Source organism: Lissotriton vulgaris, chromosome 12 (genome assembly GCF_964263255.1).
Source record: "Lissotriton vulgaris chromosome 12, aLisVul1.2, whole genome shotgun sequence".
Lineage (NCBI taxonomy): Eukaryota > Metazoa > Chordata > Amphibia > Caudata > Salamandridae > Lissotriton > Lissotriton vulgaris.
The window spans coordinates 126468008-126490022 of NC_141700.1; the positions used below are offsets into that span (position 1 = coordinate 126468008).

General features: G+C 45.1%; 1 protein-coding gene across 6 annotated transcripts in view; it reads left to right on the forward strand.

Moving 5' to 3' along the window:
* TPM3 (tropomyosin 3) overlaps positions 1 to 22015 on the forward strand; it is a 116090-nt gene that overhangs the window by 29920 nt on the left and 64155 nt on the right. The gene's annotated exons all lie outside the window — the stretch shown is intronic.

Here is a 22015-nt window from a genome sequence, read left to right on the forward strand (position 1 = left end):
CTTTCTTGGCAGTCCGGATCAGTTGGTGGTGTATGCGGGTGGAGTTTGTGCTATATAAAACTGCAAAAAAGAAAAACACGCCTTCTCTGCTCATCACAGACTGTTGTGGTGGAGCTGCACAGACCTTCCTCTGAGCAATCCACCAGCTGAAATACCTGCACAATAGAGATGTAGTGGCAGAAGTAATTCTGCCAGAGAATTGTTAGCTAGTAGAGAATCTCCCATCAAAAGATTTATTACTTCTGCTGCCTATTGGCTAGTTTTACGCTATACAAATACCACATCTCTGAGCACGTCATCCACAACTACAGGATTTTCCATTACCACTGCAATCTAAATCAGAGTTGTTCTTTTTCTGCTGCGTGCTTGTTTGCACACTGGGGAGGGCCTAACTTCAGGACCGTGGATTTCAAAGTTTGCTGCAGTACCTCTTTGGGGGTTAGGAGAGGTTCGGACCAGGTGGGCAGGCAAGATTCTTGGTGAAATCTATCAGGGACTGTTACCTAGGACAGTCTTACCCAACTACATCCAGCTTTTGCAGTCCGGAGCAGCCACTTGAGCAAGCAGAGATGCAGACTGTTTTTTGCCTTACTTTGTTGGTCCTGGGCAAGAAGACCAATGTTGCTATGTTTCTGCAGCCCGCGGAGATCTGTCACTCAAAAAACAAAAAACACTCTGTTATTAAGACCCATCTACCCTGGAGACAGGAAATTTCCTGGCAAACTGCATATCCCACTACAATGATGGTCATTAAAAGATGCCTGCTGCTGCCTGTCGCACGGACCCGCTGAGTAGGGTTCCTACTTACATACTTACCTACTTGGTTATGATGTTTCTCTGCTCTGCTGTATTTTTTTAATAAAAATATAAATAAAAGTTGCTAAGATGGTTGTCGCACTAAGGGTCATGGCAGGGGTCCTGCACTCATGACAGGTCCTCCGTACTGCAGTTACCCATTGCGGAGCTTCCGCCATGAGTGCGCCCCCCCCCCCCCCCTCCGCCACAACTACGGGGCCTCCGCCTCGAGTGCGGAGGTCCTTTGTGAATTGGACCCTTTGTGCAGCAACCATCTTAGCAACTTTTATTTATATTTTTATTAAATAAAAGGTTGAGTGGGGTTCCTTCTTACATACTTACCTACTTGGTTATGATGTTTCTCTGCCTTATTTATTCATAAAATTATAAATAAAAGTTGCTAAAATGGTTGTCGCACAAAGGGTCCAATTCATAGAGGACCTCCGCACTCGAGGCAGTAGCCTTGTAGACGTGGCGGTGGACCCGCACTTATGGCAGGTCCACCGTACTGTAGTTACCCATTGCGGAGCACCGGTCATGAGTGCGCCCCCCGCCCGCAACGACTACGGAGCCTCTGCCTCGAGTCCCAAAGCCCTTAGTGAATTGGACCTTGTGTGCAGCAACCATCTTAGCAAATTTTATTTATATTTTTATTTAAAAATACGCTGAGGGGCCTTCCTACTTACATACTTACCTGCCTAGTTATGATGTTTCTGTGCTGTATATTTTTAATGCAAATTTAAATGAAAGTTGCTAAGATGGTTGCCGCACAAAGGGTCCAATTCACAAAGGACCTCCACACTCAAGGTGGAGCTTCGTGGACGTGGCAGGCGTCCCGCACTCATGGCAGGTCCTCCGTACTGCAGTTACCCTTTGCGGAGCTCCTGCCATGATTGCAGGCCCTCCGCCACGACTGCGGGGCCTGCGCCGCAAGTGTGAAGGCCCTTTGTGAATCGACCCCACAGAGTCTACCAAGCCCATGGATAAGTCAAGGAGTCTGCAGTGACGGATCACTCCCTTGTAGGTAAGAGAAAAGTTATCTGGCCTGTGGATCTCTCATTTGGGACCACAAGACAGGGATGGAGGTATGCTGTCCATTGCAGCCTGTATCACTGCATTTACAGCCAATCAAAGAGCTTTGCAAATTGTGATCTGCCTAATTATTCATTCATATATTATCAATAAATAAATGTGTAGATTTACATAGCCGAGCTTATCATCCGTGAGGGTATTCAGGCGCTGTCCATGGGTACAGGGAGAATGAGTGACTTGCCCAGAATCGCAGGATATTGAGCAAACATCGAGACTCAAACCCGGATCCCCAGCTCCTGAGTCAGCAGCGTTAGCCGCTGTGCCACAGCCTCTCTCCTTCATATATTCATTAGGCAGTTCATTTTGCGACCTACCACCCACATGAATGTACAATTTGTGATGTGATCCATTGTTATATAGGTCATATCACAAATTGCATTCCCACTGGGGATAGCAAGCTTTATGTACAATTATGAAATCCCTGTATAAATGTCAGTCTCTAATTCCTTTATAAGTTGGCGGCTTGCAACACATCTAGTCGCCAATTATAAAGAAATGACATCAGAACTCGACTATTATAAGTTATTGCGGTTGAATTCTGATGTCACAATGCGTGATGTCAGAGCCAGCGGCCGGCTCAGCTGGCAGGTCAAGTCACGGAGCATAACTGAAGCAGCTGTAAAAAGCAACGGAAACAAAATGTTGCTTTTCCTTCTTCTGCTTTATTTAAATAGCTTACAATGACAAGGAGAGAGAATTGGTTTCTTTTTTTGCACTCCTTGGATAGGGAAAAGCTAGAATCTTTCTGCATGTTTGTACACATTTCGAGATACTGTAGTTTTTTGTTTTTTAAACATCTGACTTGTATTGGTCTGATTCTAATATCTGTTTGCAGCAAATATCTGAACGATTTTTGATGTGTTTAATTTTGCACTAGAGGTTTTATTTTCAATCTTCATGCTTGCAAACATGCTCTCTCTTTCATGTGAAAGAGCTACGCACCAAGGTTTAAGTGGTTTGTGGGTAAGGTGATGGTGTAACCTTGTATTATATGCGATAAAGTACCCCCTGGCGTACATGATAAGGATACTGCAAGTCACCTCGGAGTTCCATACCCTTATAAAGGAACTCAGCCTTCGACCTTGTTCCTCAGTAAGGTTATGGAACTAGTCATGACTTTCAAAATCCTTATAATGTATGGCAGGGGGTACTTTATCCTTTATATTTCTTATGCTGCAATTCTTACCATTCACCCAGGACATCATGTGAAATCAGCTCTCCAAAAGATTCGGTCGGTCTGTCTAAAGGATGAATGTATAGTACACCGTTTGGATCCTCTCCTGTGGGAGGGGAGACTTTACCATGATACATGGGCACCACCAGGGCTGGACTGGCCATAGTGGGCACCAGGCATTTTCCCGGTGGGCTGGGAGGGTGGGGCCCGGTTTTGGAGCGGTGGGCGCTGTTTTTGTTTCTGGGGGTCGGTTTTTCGGCAGTGCTGCAATATTGGCCCCTGTCACAATAGCAGCAGCAGTGCTCCTCACCAGCACCCTGCAGCAGGCAGGGTCGATAGAATTACCAGGGCTAGTCTGGCCCTGGGCACCACAGGGAAACAAAGCAGAGACGCGGACTGGCTTACAAGGCGAATGTCCAGGACTGACAACAAGGTGCCTTTTAATGCTGCCCCTGTAGTCGGAGGCTTGTGCACACGCCCTCTCTCCAGCGTGGCGGAGCAGGCCTCCCTCTTTCTACAGTCAGGCATGAGTCACATATGCTATTCTGTATCTCACCACAAAACCACTTCCCCTCTCGAAACACACCACGTAGCAAGCACACTGCTGCCGAATTGGTCTGTAAATACCAGGGGAAGGAGGGAGCCTCTCCAGTGAACGTGATCTTGGAGACCCTGCCTACTTTGACGCTTACTGCGACTGGTCACGTCTCCCCAGTTAGGGGCGCAGCTATTGCTAGTGCAGCAGGTGCAGTGACACCAGAACCCAGATGTGTGGGGAGCCTTCTGGGAGAGAATTACGGGTGTATTTCACTGCTGGACTGTGGCAAGGGAGGCTCATTTCCCTTGTTTGCATGAGGGCCCTTTGCACCCTCACCACACCACTCTCCTCAATTAGATAAATCAGGCGGCTCCATGTCACCGGGATTCAACTTTGTCATTCATGGATCATCTGTCAACAAATTCTTATTTTCAGGTGTTTGTGCTCAATTGGTTTCATTAATCTGAAAAAAGACTACATTTACCATAATGCAATGACTTGTTAAATTCAAGCCAAGCACTGGAAACAATTTGTCTAGGGGACAGAGTCATCTGTTTGTGGGGTGTGCAGATTTCACAATAGCCCACAAGTATGTTTAATCATATTTGATTCTAACTGGCTGACAGAAAAGTACCTTTCTTTCACAATGGACATGTGATGTCCTGGGTAAATGGTAAAAAGTACTATGGCATTGGATATATGTAGATAAAGCCACCAGCACTACTTCCCAGCGACAGCGCGCTCAAGTTCCCTTCTGTGTTTGAGAAGCCCATACATCAAGTTTTTTCCTTTGACCTCTGGATTGGGCAATCATGATTTTATTACAGGACTATAAATCTCAGGGTGCAAGGCAACAACATGGCAAGGATGAGCTACTTACAAATAGAACTGGGAAGAGCGCTCTCCAGCGAATAATGGGCATGGTGTACTGCTCCCATTTGCAAACTAAGGATGCACAATTGGCACCTTTGTTTGAGAGTGGGAATGCACTAATATGTCATATCACAAACGATACATTCACGGGGGTTGCAAAAAGACTTACCAAATTTATATTAATTGGGCAGGTAACAATTCGCGATTGTCTGCGATTGGGTGTAAATGCAGGGATGCGGGCTGCGAAGGACAGCAGACCTCCATCTTTTCTCCGCATTCCCAAACCAGATTTTTTTTTAAGCAACCCTTGTTCATTAGAGGAACTGGTGCTGCCTTACTGCTTTAAAAATAAAACGTTTCCCTTTGAGGCCACTCTCAATATTGCCAAAGGGGAAGGTGAGCAATGGAGAGGTGTTGACATCTGATCAATAGCACGAGAACACAGTTGTGGTCACTAACCATTGATACCTCTCTGAGCACAGAGGTTGTGGAATGGTGATTTCACGCCCTTCCCCGGAAAGGTATAAAGATCAGGTGAAAACGTAAAACTCCAGCGACAGTAATGGCTCTGAAATTGCAAAGACAAATTCACAAAGAAAGACATTCTCCCCACTAATGCCAAGTAATTTAGAAAACAGATCAATAAAGTTGAGAATTGAGCCAAAGGGCTCCGAATGATCAAATGCTGCACTGTTACCATTGAGAAACCATGCACTCCTAGCTCAGCACCACTGCATCTAATATTGCCAACTTATTCTACCACAAGATTACTGTGGAAATATAATTTTTGATCAAGTAGTGTTCCCCAGCGAGTACCCCACCGTCTCCATGTACTAGCTTGCAGTGCATGTTATTTCCCTCCTGTGCCAGCCATGAAGACGCAAATACATTTGCGTCCATCTTTAGCTTGTCCTCTTTCAGATCCGCCATGAACGGTTTGAATATTCAGTTCCTATATATGTCGTGCCACCGTCTTTTTGTGGTACACTTTACACGTTTTTCAGCTCTGGCGAAGTAGGCCCAGAATATGCCATTGAGCCTTTTTCGAGTTCTCTCCTGCTTCCTGACTCCAAGGGCCTCAGCCCAGGCTACCTCTGTGCCAGTGGCCCCCACCTTACTTCCCTGCGCGGCTCCGGCGCATAGCCTAACCTCTGCCTGCCAAGACCGTCTTCAACCTTCGAATTATCTGTTCCACTCCTCGAAAACACATTCCTGTCTCGTAGTTCAAGTAAACATCCTCCCAGCTGCAGGAGCAGAGGGCCCGGTTCTTCTGTCTCCGTGCAAGTAATTCATAGACTCCGTTGCCATGGTAGGACCATGCCCCCTCACCCCGCATGCCAACACGTAGACGCATACATGCAGACAGTATAGAGTAGTCCCTGCCCGAGAGACCTTTTCCCTTCCAGACACTACTGTTCCTTAAACATATGATACCAGATACGATTTGGGATTAGGTTGATCTGACATCCCAGACTTATGTCTACACTTATGTCTACACTTGTAGTGCGAAATGTCAAGTCCTTTCACCTTCTGGTTATACGTCAGACACACGTCAAGCAGCTGCGCGCGCATCTCTGCCATATATTTCTGCTGACATTGCAAGATTCTCTTATGTATCCACCCATTTTGTGACCTCATGATCAATGACGTTTCTAGTGTACGCCTTTATGCACGCCTATTATACCGCCTTTTTAATGACGTTTTGTGACGTTTCCATGTTTTATCTCTTCTTTTCCAGCTGTTACGCCTACTGTTACGCCTACTACATGCTCATACATTGTAATGCATTGACTATATATCTGTATTTCTGTAAACAATATGTTGTCTGTCTTCCCTTCCTGAACCCTGTGTGGTGATGGAATGGTTATGCCACCTTGGCTCGAGCCAATAACCCAATTCCTTTTACAGGAATAAAACCCTTTTGAGTTAACCTCAATATCCCGGATTTTGCCTCTTATTTTTCTGAGTTATTCTTATTGATTATTGATAGCAAATTAAGTATAGGTAATCGATTTTACCACAGTTCTGGCGCCCGAATAGGGACCCCTCCCCCACCCCACGCGCCGGCGGTGCGTTGCAGGCCTAGCCCCCTGCCACAGCCGGACGGACAACTACGCGTATCCGCAGGATTTCCTGTATCTCCCTCAGGCCAACGGAGGTGACTGAGGCTGCGATCGACACCCAGACGAGGCGGTGAGGAGTGCGGAGGATCCCAACCCGAGCCTAGCTGAGAGAGCAAGATCCGTGGTATACCGAGGCCCGCCAGGTTCCGAAGTTCCGAAGTATCCACGTCGCGAGTCGAGTCCGAATCCAGTCCGTGTTGAGTCCAGTCCAGAGTTTCCGAGGCCTTCCGTTTCCGTGCTTCCTGGTGAGTACCGTTGCTAGGGACGCATCCTGACGTGCGCATTAGTTTGTGCCGGTCAAGACAGGTTCGGGTGCACGAGCCTGGTCTGCACTGTTTAGCAGTGTATCTGTACTGTATAGCAGTACATCTAGTCTGCACCTGTATAAGGTGTATCCGTGCCGTTTAGCGGTACATCCTGTTGCACTTGTTATTGTACTCAATTAATGTGGTTCGTTCTTGAAATGTTTTAATGTGTCATTCAAATGTCGTGGTATGAGTGAATGTTCGATTTTCATTGTTGTGCTTCGACGTGTCTTACGTATAGTGTGTTCATATCTGAGTAAGAATCAAGTAGCCAGATTTCAGAATGCCGTTGTTCTCTAAATTAAGACAAATAAAAACCCGTAAGGGGGTTTTAGAGGAAGCTGTTCCCATTCCACCTAGGGACACTCCAGGGTACTTTATGTACCATAAACATGGCTTAGATGCTGTTTTATTTCTCGACTTGTGGGTAGACTACACTAAAGAACTGTCCGAGAATCAGAGATGGCCCGCTGCTGGGACATGGGATGCAGATTGCATCATGAGAGTAGAAGAAGCATTATGGAAAAAGAAAGCCAGACAGTCACAGAAAGATGCCATCGAGTTATGGCGTAAAGAGTCGCATAGACGCACAGAAAAAGCTCACAGACTAGAAGAAAAGAGTAAGGAAGAACCCGACAAGGTCCGAGAAGACGCATTAGTAGAGGAAGGTATCAGAGTAAAATTAGAGCAAGTAGACAGACAGCGAAATACGCTTATGAATGGCATGTTCCCCATCCTGTCAAAAGGCCTGCCTAAGGCCTCTCCAGAAATACCGAAGGACCTACCACCCCCATTGCTCCCGACTAAGACACACCCGAGGACAGCAAAGGACGTTTTCCTTTCTTCCTACTTAGATGATGTTGCTCCCACCTATGTTAATACCCCATTGCCTGCGCCCTTGCCTGCGCCAGGGCCTGTGCCTAACGGTCTGAACCCTTATGCTCTTCCTCCCCCGCAAGCTACTCCTCCCCAGAATCCTCCTACTTCTCTTGATACAGATCCGACTAACCCTTTCGGTGACGGTGCCTCAGGAGGCGCGTCCGGAGGGGCTGGTTACCAGACTCCGCCACCAAATCATCGCCTGAGTCTTAGAGAAATAGCGCAACAGCGTACACCTAGAACAGATATTACATTTTATGGAGATCGCCTTGCAGATTGTAGATATGATCCGGTACCTGGTAAAAAGAATGATGTAGACATGTTACTTGCATCAGTACGTTTACGGCGAGTCACGAACTTCCTAATGTCACTACCTGAAATGACAGAACATATGGATCGAATATATAAGTTTGTGCAGACAGGAGTAGGGCCTGAAAGCATTAAAGAGGCCATGGAGCATCAGAAAGTGGATACTAAAGCCAAGCTATTACGGTTTCTTATAAACTGTTTTATTCGAGAAGCAGATAGGCCGGGTGCGAACCCGGATGATTTGAAAGCACTCCACAAGTGGGGCCGACATATATCCGATGGTCAGCATGACAAAGAAGCCAGTATAGATAACATGTACCGAAGAATCAGAACTTCAATAACTAAGATGCACGAGAAAAGAAAGGCTGCTCTAGAAGCAGATGCAGATAAACATGAATCCACAGAGGAGGAGCCAGAGGAAGAACCAGAGACACTAGCACAAGCACAGGCGCCAGTCAGAGAGATGGTCGCGTATGTAGGTAAAGGAAGACCGTTTAAAGATCCAGTGCGTCTAGTGCGCCCGGAATGTAAAAGAATATATCAGGAAGCCATGTGTAATCCTAAAACACCCGAACACTTATTCCAAGCCACCGACCGAGTACTTCAAGAGCGCATGGGGTATCATGCACTTGACTCTATGGATGAACAAGAATTAGCCAGGTCAGCCGTGCAATGGGCTGACAACTCCGAGAAATATGGTGATGATGTGCTAGCGCATACGTTCCTGAACTTGACACCGAGTGAGCAGCGTTTAGCTGGCATGTACATGATACAGCATCTGCTCTTGTTATATAAAAGCCAGCATTCTGATCCAGGTCCCCTGCGTGATATACTAATAGAACTGGTCACGAATAGATGGACAGGTTTAAGTACTGATCTAATTAAAGTAATTCTAGAACACCGCCACAAGTATAGTACATTCTTATGTCCACAGATTAACGCAGCACCCGCTATGGAACGAAAGACCATGTATTACATGGATAGACAGAATCCGTTGCGAGAAGTGCACCCCGTACAGAATGCAGACCACACGCTTAGACGCGTATTTGTGTATACTCCTGTAACTAAAATGGAATTATTGGAAATGAAGAAATTAGTACCCAGTCACGATAAAGACCCTGCAGGTTTTCACCGTGAAATAAAGGATATGTTATTGATGGGCGATTACACATATCCCGACCTTATGAAAATACTGAAAGTGTTACTACCTCCAGGCATATACGAGAAACTCAGAGAAAAAGAGTGGGAGGTGGGTGATGCGAAGATTGATTGGGCTGCATTACAAGATGAAGAGAATACCCGAGTGCCAGGCCTAGGGCTTGGGGATAAAGTTAAAGCGTTACCAGGTTTATTAGTACAAGTGTTGCCACGTTTATTGAGTACGAAAAAGGAGGATTGGGGTGCAATTTCAGCATGCAAACAGAAACCTGATGAAGACACTAGTGATTTTTATACACGATTTGAGAAATGTTTTGGTATTAACAGCGGTCTGAAAGCAAGTAGCGAGTCATATCCACATCTTTTTGTAACGAAATTAGTCGAGAATTCCCTACCCCAGGTTAAGAATAGAGTACTGAAAGTAGAAAGCACTTGGCAAGCTAATACTCCTTCGCAAATGTTACAAATGCTACAGTATCACCAGAATAGGCTTAGAGAAGAACAAGAACATGAACAGAGACGTATGAAAGATACGAAAATGAAAATGTTAGTTGCTCAGTCAGTTCCTGCTGATGGTCAGAAAAAGGGTGCGAACCAATCTAGTAATTCGTCAGCTCCCGTAAAAGGTGTATGTAATTATTGCAAGCAGCCAGGTCATTATATAAATGAATGTGCCGTTTTGAAGCATAATATTGCCACGGGCAAGACTAAAGAAAGACCGCGTCCTCCTAGACAAGATCAGACTTCACAACAAGTACCCCAGAATACACAGCAGATCGCACCCATGCCAGCTCCTTCACAGACAGTAGCGATACCTCAGCAACAGCCCATTACTGCAACGCAAACCACGACACAGCAAATGTATCAGTATGCACAGAACGATTACCCTGACTACCAACGATACACATGAAACAGCCTAGAGAGTGAATTCCGCTTGCCCCTTATTGAAGTTCCTGTAGATCAGAATGGTCCTTATGTACATAGTCAAGTTTTAGGGAAAGACAGAAAGTTTCTCATTGATACAGGGGCAAGCAGAACCACGATAAGTCACAGTGAAGTACCAGGGGCACCCCTCTCAGGCTCACAGAACGTGTCCCTCGGATTTTCAGGAAAACCGATTATCAACGAAGTATCACAACCCCTCCCTCTTGCAGTAGGTCCTCTGACACGGACTACAGACTTATTGCTCACGAAATCCTGTCCAGAAAATCTATTGGGCATTAAAACACTGAAAGCTCTAGGGGCTATTATTTGTTGTTCTCCCGAGGGAGTACGATTATTTTTGCGAGATTTCAAAGGCCATTATGTATTGAGAGACATGGATCCCCGATTACAGAACGTCCCTGCCCACCTGTGGGCGCAGGGCCCCACTGATGTAGGTTGCATGCACATTACTCCGTATCGTGTCACACTTAAAGCAGGAGTGGTATTACCACGAATTCGACAATACAAGTTACCTCCAGATGCTGTAGTGGCTTTACTGAGAATCATTGACGAGCTAATCGCACAAGGTGTGGTTGTGGAAACCGACTCTAATGTGTGTAATTCCCCTATCATTCCTGTTCTCAAACGTACTGACCAGAATTCCCCACCTGTTTATCGATTGGTTATTGATCTGCGCGAATTGAACAAATGCATTGTACCGCAGTACCCTGTGGTCCCAGATATCTCTTCGTTGCTGACAGCCATTGATTCCGAAGCAGCGTTCTTTACTGTAATCGATCTCAAGAATGCTTTCTTCAGTGTTCCCATTGATCCGGAAAGCCAATATTTGTTCGGATTCAGTTTAAATGGACGATCTTTTAAATTTGCCCGTGCACCTCAAGGGTTCACAGAAAGCCCCAGCATCTATAGCCAAGCATTGAAAAAACAACTAGACAGTATCCACATGCCAGTTCACACTGCTCTGCTTCAGTATGTCGATGATCTGCTGATCACCGCTCGAAGCGAACCCGAATGTGAAAATGCATCTCTGATTGTTTTGAATTTCCTGGCTGACAAGGGACACAAGGTGTCTCCTTCGAAGCTACAATTCTGTGTTCAGCAAGTTGTGTACCTGGGTCACTTGCTGTCCAAAGTGGGGAGACAGCTCACACCTGATCGCATTCAGTTAATTGTAAACATGTCACCACCCAGAACACAAAAGGAGGTACGGGCCTTTATAGGCCTCACCTCATACTGTAGACAATGGATTCCCCAATATGCATTTCTAGCAAAGCCACTCATTCAGTTAACAACGCAGGAGGCAGCGACTTCGTCTGTCCTCCCTTGGACTCAGGAACATACACAAGCTTTTGAGGACTTAAAGAAAGCCTTATGTCAAGCACCTGTTTTAGCGACACCATGTTACAGTAAGCCTTTTACACTTTTTGTTACAGAACGTGAAGGTACTGCATTGTCAGTCCTCACCCAGGAACAAGCAGGTTCACATAAGCCTTGTGCTTATTTTTCCAGTACATTAGACCCAGTCGCACAAGCCCTTCCAGCATGTTTGAAATCAGTTGCAGCTACAGCTTTAGCAATCAGACAGAGTGATTCTATTGTGTTAGGACATCCATTGACAGTACAGGTTCCACATTCTGTAGAAGTCCTCTTGAATCGAACTCAGACCCAACACCTAACCATAGCAAGACTGACAGGTTATGAATTGACATTGTTTCAGCCACACATCGAAATCCGACGCTGCAGCACATTGAATCCTGCCACGTTATTGCCAGTAAATGGGGTAGATCCATTGGCACATGATTGCATTGAAGTTATTACTATCACAACAAAACCCAGACAAGACTTGACAGATGTCCCGTTACCAGATCCAGACCTGACACTTTATGTGGATGGTTCATGTATGAGAACAAAGACAGGTGAATTAGTGGCAGCTTACGCCGTCACGACAGACACGGAAGTCATTGAAACCAATTGTATTGACACTTTGTCAGCCCAAGCAGCAGAGCTTATTGCTCTGACACAAGCATGTATTCAAGCCCGAAATAAGAGAGTTAACATATATACTGATTCACGTTATGCATTCGGAGTCGTTCACGACTTTGGAGTCCTCTGGCGAGAGAGAGGTTATTTAACTTCTCACGGTGCCAACATCCAGCATGGTCCCCTCATTCAAGCTCTGTTAGATGCAATACATCTACCTACTGCAATCTCTATCATGAAATGCAAGGCACACACTAAGATTACTGATGTCATTTCCCAGGGTAACGACCTGGCAGACCGAACAGCAAAGCAGACCGCTCAGAATCGAACTCATGTAACTGATCAGACACAAATAGGGGTACCAGCACACTGCATGACAGTTAGGGATCCCGCACATGATGTGATCGACATACAGTCACATGCAACACCAGATGAAATTAAGGAATGGACTAGACTAGGAGGGGTCCAAACAGACCAGGGATGGATGACGAAGGGAAAATCTACATGGTTTCTCCCCGACTCTATGGTACAAGTCATCATTAATACAATACATAGTCCTGCACACCTTGGTGAGAAAGCAATGCTAGACAGTATTCAACACATATGGTCCAATAAAAACTTACGGGCAGCAGCCAAACAGAAAGTACGTACTTGCATGATTTGTGGTCAGTTCAATCCAGGTAAAAGCATCCCCGTAGAACAAGGTGGATTTCAGCCTCCCGATCACCCTTTTGAAGTCCTCCAGATGGATTATATCCAGATGGAACGGTGTCGAGGATTCAAGTATGTTCTCGTAGTCGTGTGTGTTCTTTCCCGATGGATAGAGGCATACCCAGTTCCCGACTACACTGCTCCGACCACTGCCAAGCAGTTGGTTCGTGAATACTTCCCGCGGTATGGTTTGCCCCGTATCGTGTACTCAGATAATGGCCAGCCATTCTCATCCAAGCTAATGGAACACGTTACACTTCTGTTAGGTTACAAGTGGAAGTTCCATTGTGTCCGGCATCCCGAGGCAGCAGGTCTCGTGGAGCGTCATAATCAAACATTGAAAATCCGACTTTCCAAGATCTGTAGAGATAAAGGTATAGACTGGATAGTTGCCTTGCCGGTCGCCCTCTTCTATATGAGGATGGTGGCCCATTCCCGTTCTGGACTATCCCCGTATGAAGTGGTCTTCGGTAGGCCACCGAATATGTGGGGGACGCCCATCCCGCGTAAAATAACTGATGTTGATTGTCTTATGCTGACAGATTACCTTGCCTCCTTGATGTCTGCACTACAATCTTGTCGTTCACAGGTAGCTGCAGCCTTTCCCGACAACACTGAGACGAAGCCCCATGAAGTGGTACCTGGTGACTTTGTATATGTCCGAAATTTCGATCGGAAGAGCCCGCTGGAGCCCCGCTGGCAGTCGCCGAAGTTGGTTCTGCTTACGACGAGGACCGCTGTAAAAATCGAGGGCAGGAAAGGGTGGCTGCATTCCAGCCACGTAAAGAAATACTTTGGACTTCCTTCGGACTTGGACACTAAGCCCTGCCCTCCTCCACAAACTGACACGAAACTCCCTTTGGTTGAGAAAACTGCTTCAGAAATTTACAGACAAAAGTTACGATCTAGCAAGTCAGACAGTTTAATTGTTTAAGTCCTCCCCTAGGTGAATCGGTTAAATTAGTTTCTGACATGTATCCCCTAGATCAAGATAGAGAGACAGATAGACAAAGACAACATAAGAAAAAGGCGTATTGCAAATCACTTCGTAGTCGCTGTATAGTGACATTACTTGTTATGTTTTTCCTATGTTTGCTGGTTATCACTGCTGGTATTCTTCTGCATATATACTACCCTATATTCAAGCGTGCTACTTATAATGCTACTACTGAACATTCTTTTAGTGAATTACCGCCTCATGAATTATCATATAGACTTGCGCTGCGCAACAACACTTTCATCAGTATGTTACATCACTCCCATCAGGCTACTAATGCTACTAATTGCTGGATATGTGGTCGTCTCCCTCCTTACCAAGAAAACAAGGGTGTTTTGCCCCTTTTCCCGTACCCGTTCACTCACAATGGCACATGTGCCGCGTGGTTTAAAATGCTCAATTCCCTAGTTTCTACTGCTGCTATTTATGACGGTAACTGGGTTTGGGGTGACCTGAACTTAGTCCTGCTTAAGGTATGCTACCCTGACAAGGAGGGACTCCCCGTTGATACTGGAACTGATCTAGAAAACGAAGTATATGGGTTAGGAAATTACACAGTCACTTTCATGATTTTATCTGTCGAATCCGAAGCTGCTCCTGTTCTACCTGCTATGGCAGTCTTGCCTGTTACTGGTGAACTATGTGTTCGCAAGAATGGTTCTGTACACGTAGGTCATAGTAAATGTACCACTGTAGTTGAATTTACTGATCATGGTAGATCCACGTTTAGGGCTCTACGTCATTCCTATTTTGTTTGTGGTCGCACCGCATATGTCCGTTTGCCTTTAGACTGGGATGGCACTTGTTATATTGCATTCCTTCTGCCACCTGTTTTTCTAGCCCCTCCCGACTATCATAGAAACACCAATCTGGTTAAGCATAGATACAAGAGAGATCTCCCGCTTGTCAATTATAAAGAAACTACATGGGAACAATATACAGATTTCAATAAAGGTTTCTTCCCCTACCTAGGTACTGTTTCAAATAGTAAACTAATCCGTAGATTGACCAGAACCCTCGAAGCAGTGGTACTTGAGACCGCTTCAGCTCTAGGTAACTTAACGGAGGAGCAGTCCGCTATGCGGGTTGTTGTTCTTCAAAATCGTCTTGTTATTGACGTCATCTTGGCAGATAGGGGTGGAGCTTGTAAGGTCATCGGGTCAAGCTGCTGTATTTTCATCCCTAATAACGCACCATCCGTGTACAAAGCTATTACACGTCTCCATAAGATCGCAAGTTTAATTCATCAGACTCCAGGCACCTGGACTTGGTCCGGTTGGTTCTGGACAACGTTGTCTGCCTGGGGGTGGAAGATCCTATCCCTCCTAGGTATTGGTTTTCTTGTAGTATTCAGTTGTTGCCTGTGTATCCAATGTGGACCGGCAATTTGCGGCCTGTGTGCCACTTCATGTGTTCCACGTTCCAGGTCTCATTCAAAGCGCCTAAAGAAAGAAGAGCAAATGATGTTAAGTGAACAAGTCGATCAATTAATGAGAATCGATGTTTCATGAAGGGTCCGTGGGGAACAAGGAGGGAATGTGGAAATATAATTTTTGATCAAGTAGTGTTCCCCAGCGAGTACCCCACCGTCTCCATGTACTAGCTTGCAGTGCATGTTATTTCCCTCCTGTGCCAGCCATGAAGACGCAAATACATTTGCGTCCATCTTTAGCTTGTCCTCTTTCAGATCCGCCATGAACGGTTTGAATATTCAGTTCCTATATATGTCGTGCCACCGTCTTTTTGTGGTACACTTTACACGTTTTTCAGCTCTGGCGAAGTAGGCCCAGAATATGCCATTGAGCCTTTTTCGAGTTCTCTCCTGCTTCCTGACTCCAAGGGCCTCAGCCCAGGCTACCTCTGTGCCAGTGGCCCCCACCTTACTTCCCTGCGCGGCTCCGGCGCATAGCCTAACCTCTGCCTGCCAAGACCGTCTTCAACCTTCGAATTATCTGTTCCACTCCTCGAAAACACATTCCTGTCTCGTAGTTCAAGTAAACATCCTCCCAGCTGCAGGAGCAGAGGGCCCGGTTCTTCTGTCTCCGTGCAAGTAATTCATAGACTCCGTTGCCATGGTAGGACCATGCCCCCTCACCCCGCATGCCAACACGTAGACGCATACATGCAGACAGTATAGAGTAGTCCCTGCCCGAGAGACCTTTTCCCTTCCAGACACTACTGTTCCTTAAACATATGATACCAGATACGATTTGGGATTAGGTTGATCTGACATCCCAGACTTATGTCTACACTTATGTCTACACTTGTAGTGCGAAATGTCAAGTCCTTTCACCTTCTGGTTATACGTCAGACACACGTCAAGCAGCTGCGCGCGCATCTCTGCCATATATTTCTGCTGACATTGCAAGATTCTCTTATGTATCCACCCATTTTGTGACCTCATGATCAATGACGTTTCTAGTGTACGCCTTTATGCACGCCTATTATACCGCCTTTTTAATGACGTTTTGTGACGTTTCCATGTTTTATCTCTTCTTTTCCAGCTGTTACGCCTACTGTTACGCCTACTACATGCTCATACATTGTAATGCATTGACTATATATCTGTATTTCTGTAAACAATATGTTGTCTGTCTTCCCTTCCTGAACCCTGTGTGGTGATGGAATGGTTATGCCACCTTGGCTCGAGCCAATAACCCAATTCCTTTTACAGGAATAAAACCCTTTTGAGTTAACCTCAATATCCCGGATTTTGCCTCTTATTTTTCTGAGTTATTCTTATTGATTATTGATAGCAAATTAAGTATAGGTAATCGATTCTACCACATTACATACATTCACAGAGAAATCAACTTAGAACACAACCCAGCCCTTTTGCTGGAAATTCCAAAAAGAAGCATTACGAAGTGATCCTCTCTCAAAAAATCTGACACCCAAAACATACTGCATTTTTTTACTTAGAACAAATACTATTTTTCAATGCAGATAACCCAATTCCAGTATTCTAATAAAACACTGCACTGAAGCGATTGTCCTAATAAACCTGAAAATAATTAACTCCTCCCATGAAGAACGAATTTTTCTACTTGCACTTACATTTGGTGAAATAACCTAGAGGTAGCTGAGCTAACAAATTAATGGGGACAGCCGAGCCTGTTCACAAGCCGAGACCTGAACCTTTTTTCAATGTAAACCATATAAGATACATCACGTAAAATATGATACGCCTTTATCTTGAACCATTAGTGAACTAAGAGGCAAGACATTTGTCATGTAAACCCTGTACATGGCCTTGATTATTAAAGATCACAATTACAGTCTAGTAAATCAAACACAATTGGATCTGAACAACTGCTATTCAGAACTCACATACTTAAAAATGCTTTATTATGCAATAATGAAGCAAAAGGAGTTTTGCTGAAAGAAAACATTTGCCTAAAATCACACAATTTAAGTGGTATGCTGTGATTTATCCTGGTTGTCTGGTGTCGCTTTGTACAAATCAGCCACTTAATAGGTATCTATTTGTATTTTTTTATGTAAACACTTTGTTTTCCCTTCTTTGTGCATTTTCTGCAGTTTTTATATAGCGGAAACATGACCTGAAGGTATTGGAGCACTTTACGTGGGCACCGATTACATTACACCAAGCCAAATTCATTAGGTCTCGACCTTCTGTCACTTTTTTTTAGGAACCATCAATCCCGAGGCTCGGTGCCTCAATGACTGTGTCTTTTTCTTAAGTTCTGAGCTGGGATGGTGCAGTGAGCTAAATAACGGTGATGGATCAAGCCCTGATCTTTGGACTGGGTAAGAGTGGTCTGCTTAATTCAGACACTCTGTTCATCACCACCCCCTTTTTTAATCGTTTTTCTTAATAGGTACACAGTCTTACGTTTTCATTTTTAGGTCTCGCACCTTGCGATACAGCGCGAAGCGCTGTCGGCAGCGAGACCTATAGTCGTCAGCTAAGCTTTCAAGGCCTTGCAAGGGAGACAGGAGATGGGCACGCGCAGGCTGCAGGCCGGACTGGGGCACGCATGCGTTCACAACGTACAGTTACGCGCTGTGCCCATCTCCTGTCTCCCTTGCAAGCCTCATGCAGTTACTTTCGCTTTCCCTCCCCCCTCCGCCGTGGGCTCCACGGCCCGTAACGCGCACCGAAGTTCTTCTTTCCGCTATTACAGCACCAAATGCATTTTACTCGCGCCCGCACACAACCCCCTCATGCTTGTTTATATTACGAAGGGTAGTCCTCTCTCAGACCTTCTTGTAGCCCCCAGCGCGTCCAATGTCCTTGGTGGCTGCCATCATGGAGTCGAGGGGCGGCTGTGGTCTATACGCCTTCAATCTATCCGTGCTAAACGGCCTCCGGTACACGCGTTCAGCCCCGCACTCACCATTAGCTCAAGGCGTGGCAGCGGGGTCCAGGGCCGCCTCCACTCCGGGTCTGCTGCTTTAACTTGGCACTCAGTAAGTCTCCCACGTCTGCTACACCTCTCGGCAGAAGCTAGGCCAGGCTCATCGGACTTCGCATAGGCGGCTCTACAGGCCCCGCCACTCGTGTCCTTTGGTCTCAGCGCTGCCCAAAGGGGAGTCCTCCTCCGCTCATTCTCCACTCTGCACCAGTACGGAGTCTTCACCCTTCTGTTCCGACTTCTGCACTCCCACCAATAGTGTATTTCCAGCTTTATTCAAACAAATGCCACAGAGACCTTGTGGATCATGTCTACACGGCAATCTTGGTTGGCCATGCCCTCTTCTCCTAATACATTTTTACAGCTTCCTGAGTTTCCGCTCGGGTTGCTGTTTAAATTGTACAAAATGTGTTTGTCGAGGGAGTCTATTTTTTCCCCCCAACTCACTCCCGGAATCTCCCGTTGACCAGGGATCCCACAGCTCTTCTTTGATTGGGTCCTGGAACGTTGCAGGGCTGGGGGGAAAATTGTCGATACCGGAGTGGGGGGACCTGATAGTTTATATACTTATGGACACCGCAGGGATTTTATTTTAACATGGCGCCCACTTAAGAACACGGTGCCCGCTTCATGGACGCTGCTCTTTAGATCATTGTCTTCTTTCCTCACTGGCGCTGCGGGGGAGACACATGGCTGCTTTGTGCAATAAGCTAGTTCAGCATGTCAAGGGTCCGTGAGTGGAGCAGGATATGGAGGTAAGTGCACGCGGTAAAACTGCAGCCCTGTCAAGGGTCGCTCAGGGCTTAAACTAATGCACATTTGGTATTGTTATCCCATTCCCTCAAAATATTTTGTCATGCAATTCACAGCGCCAGTACTTGCTTGAATTAGTGTGCTGGTAATGCACTTTGCACAGAGACTAACAGTGTCTGTTATTCTGCGGCTCTGTAAGCATACCCAGGACTGAGGAGAGGGCATGGGTTATGATCAGCCGTTTAGAAGTCAGACTCCTGTGGCTGGCAGCATTTGACCCTGCTTTACTTTAATACCTATGGCAGTCCTGGCTGCTTTTTTTTCTTCTTTTTTGTGTGTGGTTAGAGGTGGTGGGGTTGGTGCAGGGCAAATTGTCTCTTAAGGAGATCTCGCCATGAAGCTTTGCCCCCCCCCCTCCCTCTTCACACAGTGACATTTTATTTACAGGGTGGCAGTTCTAAGATCTGTATGAAATGTTCCATTAGTAGGAAACGAGGCAAAGAGTGTGCTTGTGTGTCCTAGAACTCGCTGGTATTCAGAGGGTAGGAGGCTTCTGAGTTTCTAAAAGCACTTTGCGCTTCAGGAGGTCTAGCCCACACAAGAACAGTCATCCCCCTCGTGAGATCCCAGTTCAACAAGTTATTGTACTCATGGCAAACGATTGTTCGTGCCAAGTGTTCTGTTGTGGCTAACACCATTGAAAACTATTTCTGTTCTTGTAAAATGTTCCTAGGTGCAGCTAAAGCCCCATTATATAAATAGATTGATACATTTGTAAAAAGAAATTGTTCTCCACAACTCTCTGCCTCAAAAGAGCCTTTGTCTGTACACCTGAAAGAACCTGGTAACTCACAAAAAACAGTTTTCCCTAATTCAACTAAGAAATCAAAAGCAAAGGGTACAAATTAGCTATTCTTCCCATAGAGGGCTATTTCTATAACTTCCAAACAAATGTGGCTAAAAAAACTTCTGTATAGCTTACTGCTCATATGTGATGCTTAGCTTAATGTTCTAATAATGTTACTCTCAAACTCTATCCTGAATTTGTCTTGTTGAATACCCCTCGTGTGCTCTTGGCTATGTCCTGTTGATTCAATTCTGGTTTCTTGTTCTTCACATAACAATGGACTGACTTGCCATGACAACTTTCTATGTTTATCACGCCCTGATCTTCTCGCTCTGTATGACTTTGTGACATATTAAATGCTCACTTCGAGCTCTCTATTAAATTTTGATTGCATGCCTTAACTGACCTGCTTCTCTTTTGCTGGGCTGCCTTATCTCTTTCTCCCCCTCAGGTCCCCCTCTCGCCAATCTCAGCCTCCGACTCTCCCCCCCCACCTCTCTCTACCCCTTTTGATGTTTTATTTCTCCATTCACTCTGTAAATATGTAATATTTAATTGTCCAATAACTCGTGTAATCCAAAGTCCTTATGTAACGCAACTGGTTCTTTTGTAAAGCGTTCTGACATCTTTGGGTAATGTTCGCGCTATATAAAATCGTATCAAATAAATAAATAAAATAAATAAAAAGTGTATTTAGTCAATACATTGATGCCCTACTCTAGCCCACCTTGCCATTGTTAATGTTTAACTCTAAATAGATTTTATAAATAAGGATTTTTCATAGGTTGGAGAGAAACCACTTTCTCTGAAGACCTATACTTATTTACATATGACGTTTATAGGTGTTAATCTATGCTTAACTAATAGTTATACAATTCTCCTTGATGTTATTTTTCTAGCTCCATGTACATATTTGTTGACATGTTAAGCCCTACTCTGAAAGTATTTACTCAGTATGTTCATGTTACAATTCCAAGAGTTGCAATCAGTGCTTCTTGTACGTCCTACAGCACTCTGAAACCAGTAGGTTACAGTCCATGCTGTAGGAAAAGTAGATAAATAAATATACCTTGCTGTCATTTGGAGTGCAATAATAATTATGGCACTAGAACACCAGTGATAAATGAGACTACATTTACAGGATACTGTCTAGAAACCATTGACTGCTCCAGTACCTCCAAAAAAGGCCTCACACGTGAAACAGGAGATGAATAGGAATTAATTTGAGGATCACGGAGCGGGACAGAGAAACAGGTCTGTTAAATGTCCTCAAATGCAAAATATGCATGAATGTCATGAAGGGCAGGATCACTAAAGGGCTCCTCACCAAATTTCGCTCCCTTTATATCAGAGTTAGATTTTGTTGAGACAACGTAATATTTGTAACAATCTGCACAGAATTTATGGAGATGACCTGTAAATCCTATTGATGGTGTTTGGGTGATGATACAAAGTTACTAGGGTTGCAACCTGACCTGCATTTTACCGGCATTTCTGATATTGTAAACTATGGCCAGTACAATCTCTAGAAAAATCTGCTAAACTATTGTTTACCCTTTTAACACATAAAACTGCAACTAGAAGCAGAAATGACTACGCGGGTATTTAAGAACTGTCAACATTTGAGAAGAGAAATGTAATTTACAAATACAATGAATGGAATTTCCTCATTAAGCTGCACAGCAGGAAAGTTTTCAGCGGGCAAAATTAAATTAAGCTATATATTGTAAAATAATGAGCCCGCTGCCTTAATCTGAAGTGTTGGCTTGTATGCATGAAATGGTAGGACTAATACGTGTCATGCACAACGGAGCATAATTTCTCGAAAGGATAAAGGGTGAAGTATATCAAACGGATACTTCTACTTCAAACCTTAAGTGTCACTTTATCACAAAGTGCCCTGAGAGCTGCGAACCTCAAAGCAAACTGCACAGGGTATTTGGCCAGTAGGTGGCGCGTGCTTTTGTAGTCCTCCTTTTCGGTCCATTTTCAAAGCCGACGTCTAACAAGTTAGACACCATTTTGAGACTATTGATTGGTAGGAAGCGTGGGCCGTATTTAACACGAGGCTTGAAACGCATACTGGAATGTCATACTCGCAGAAGAAAGACTTCTTAGCCTAGGTCATAACGACTAAAGTGTGTCTGGTTCACAACG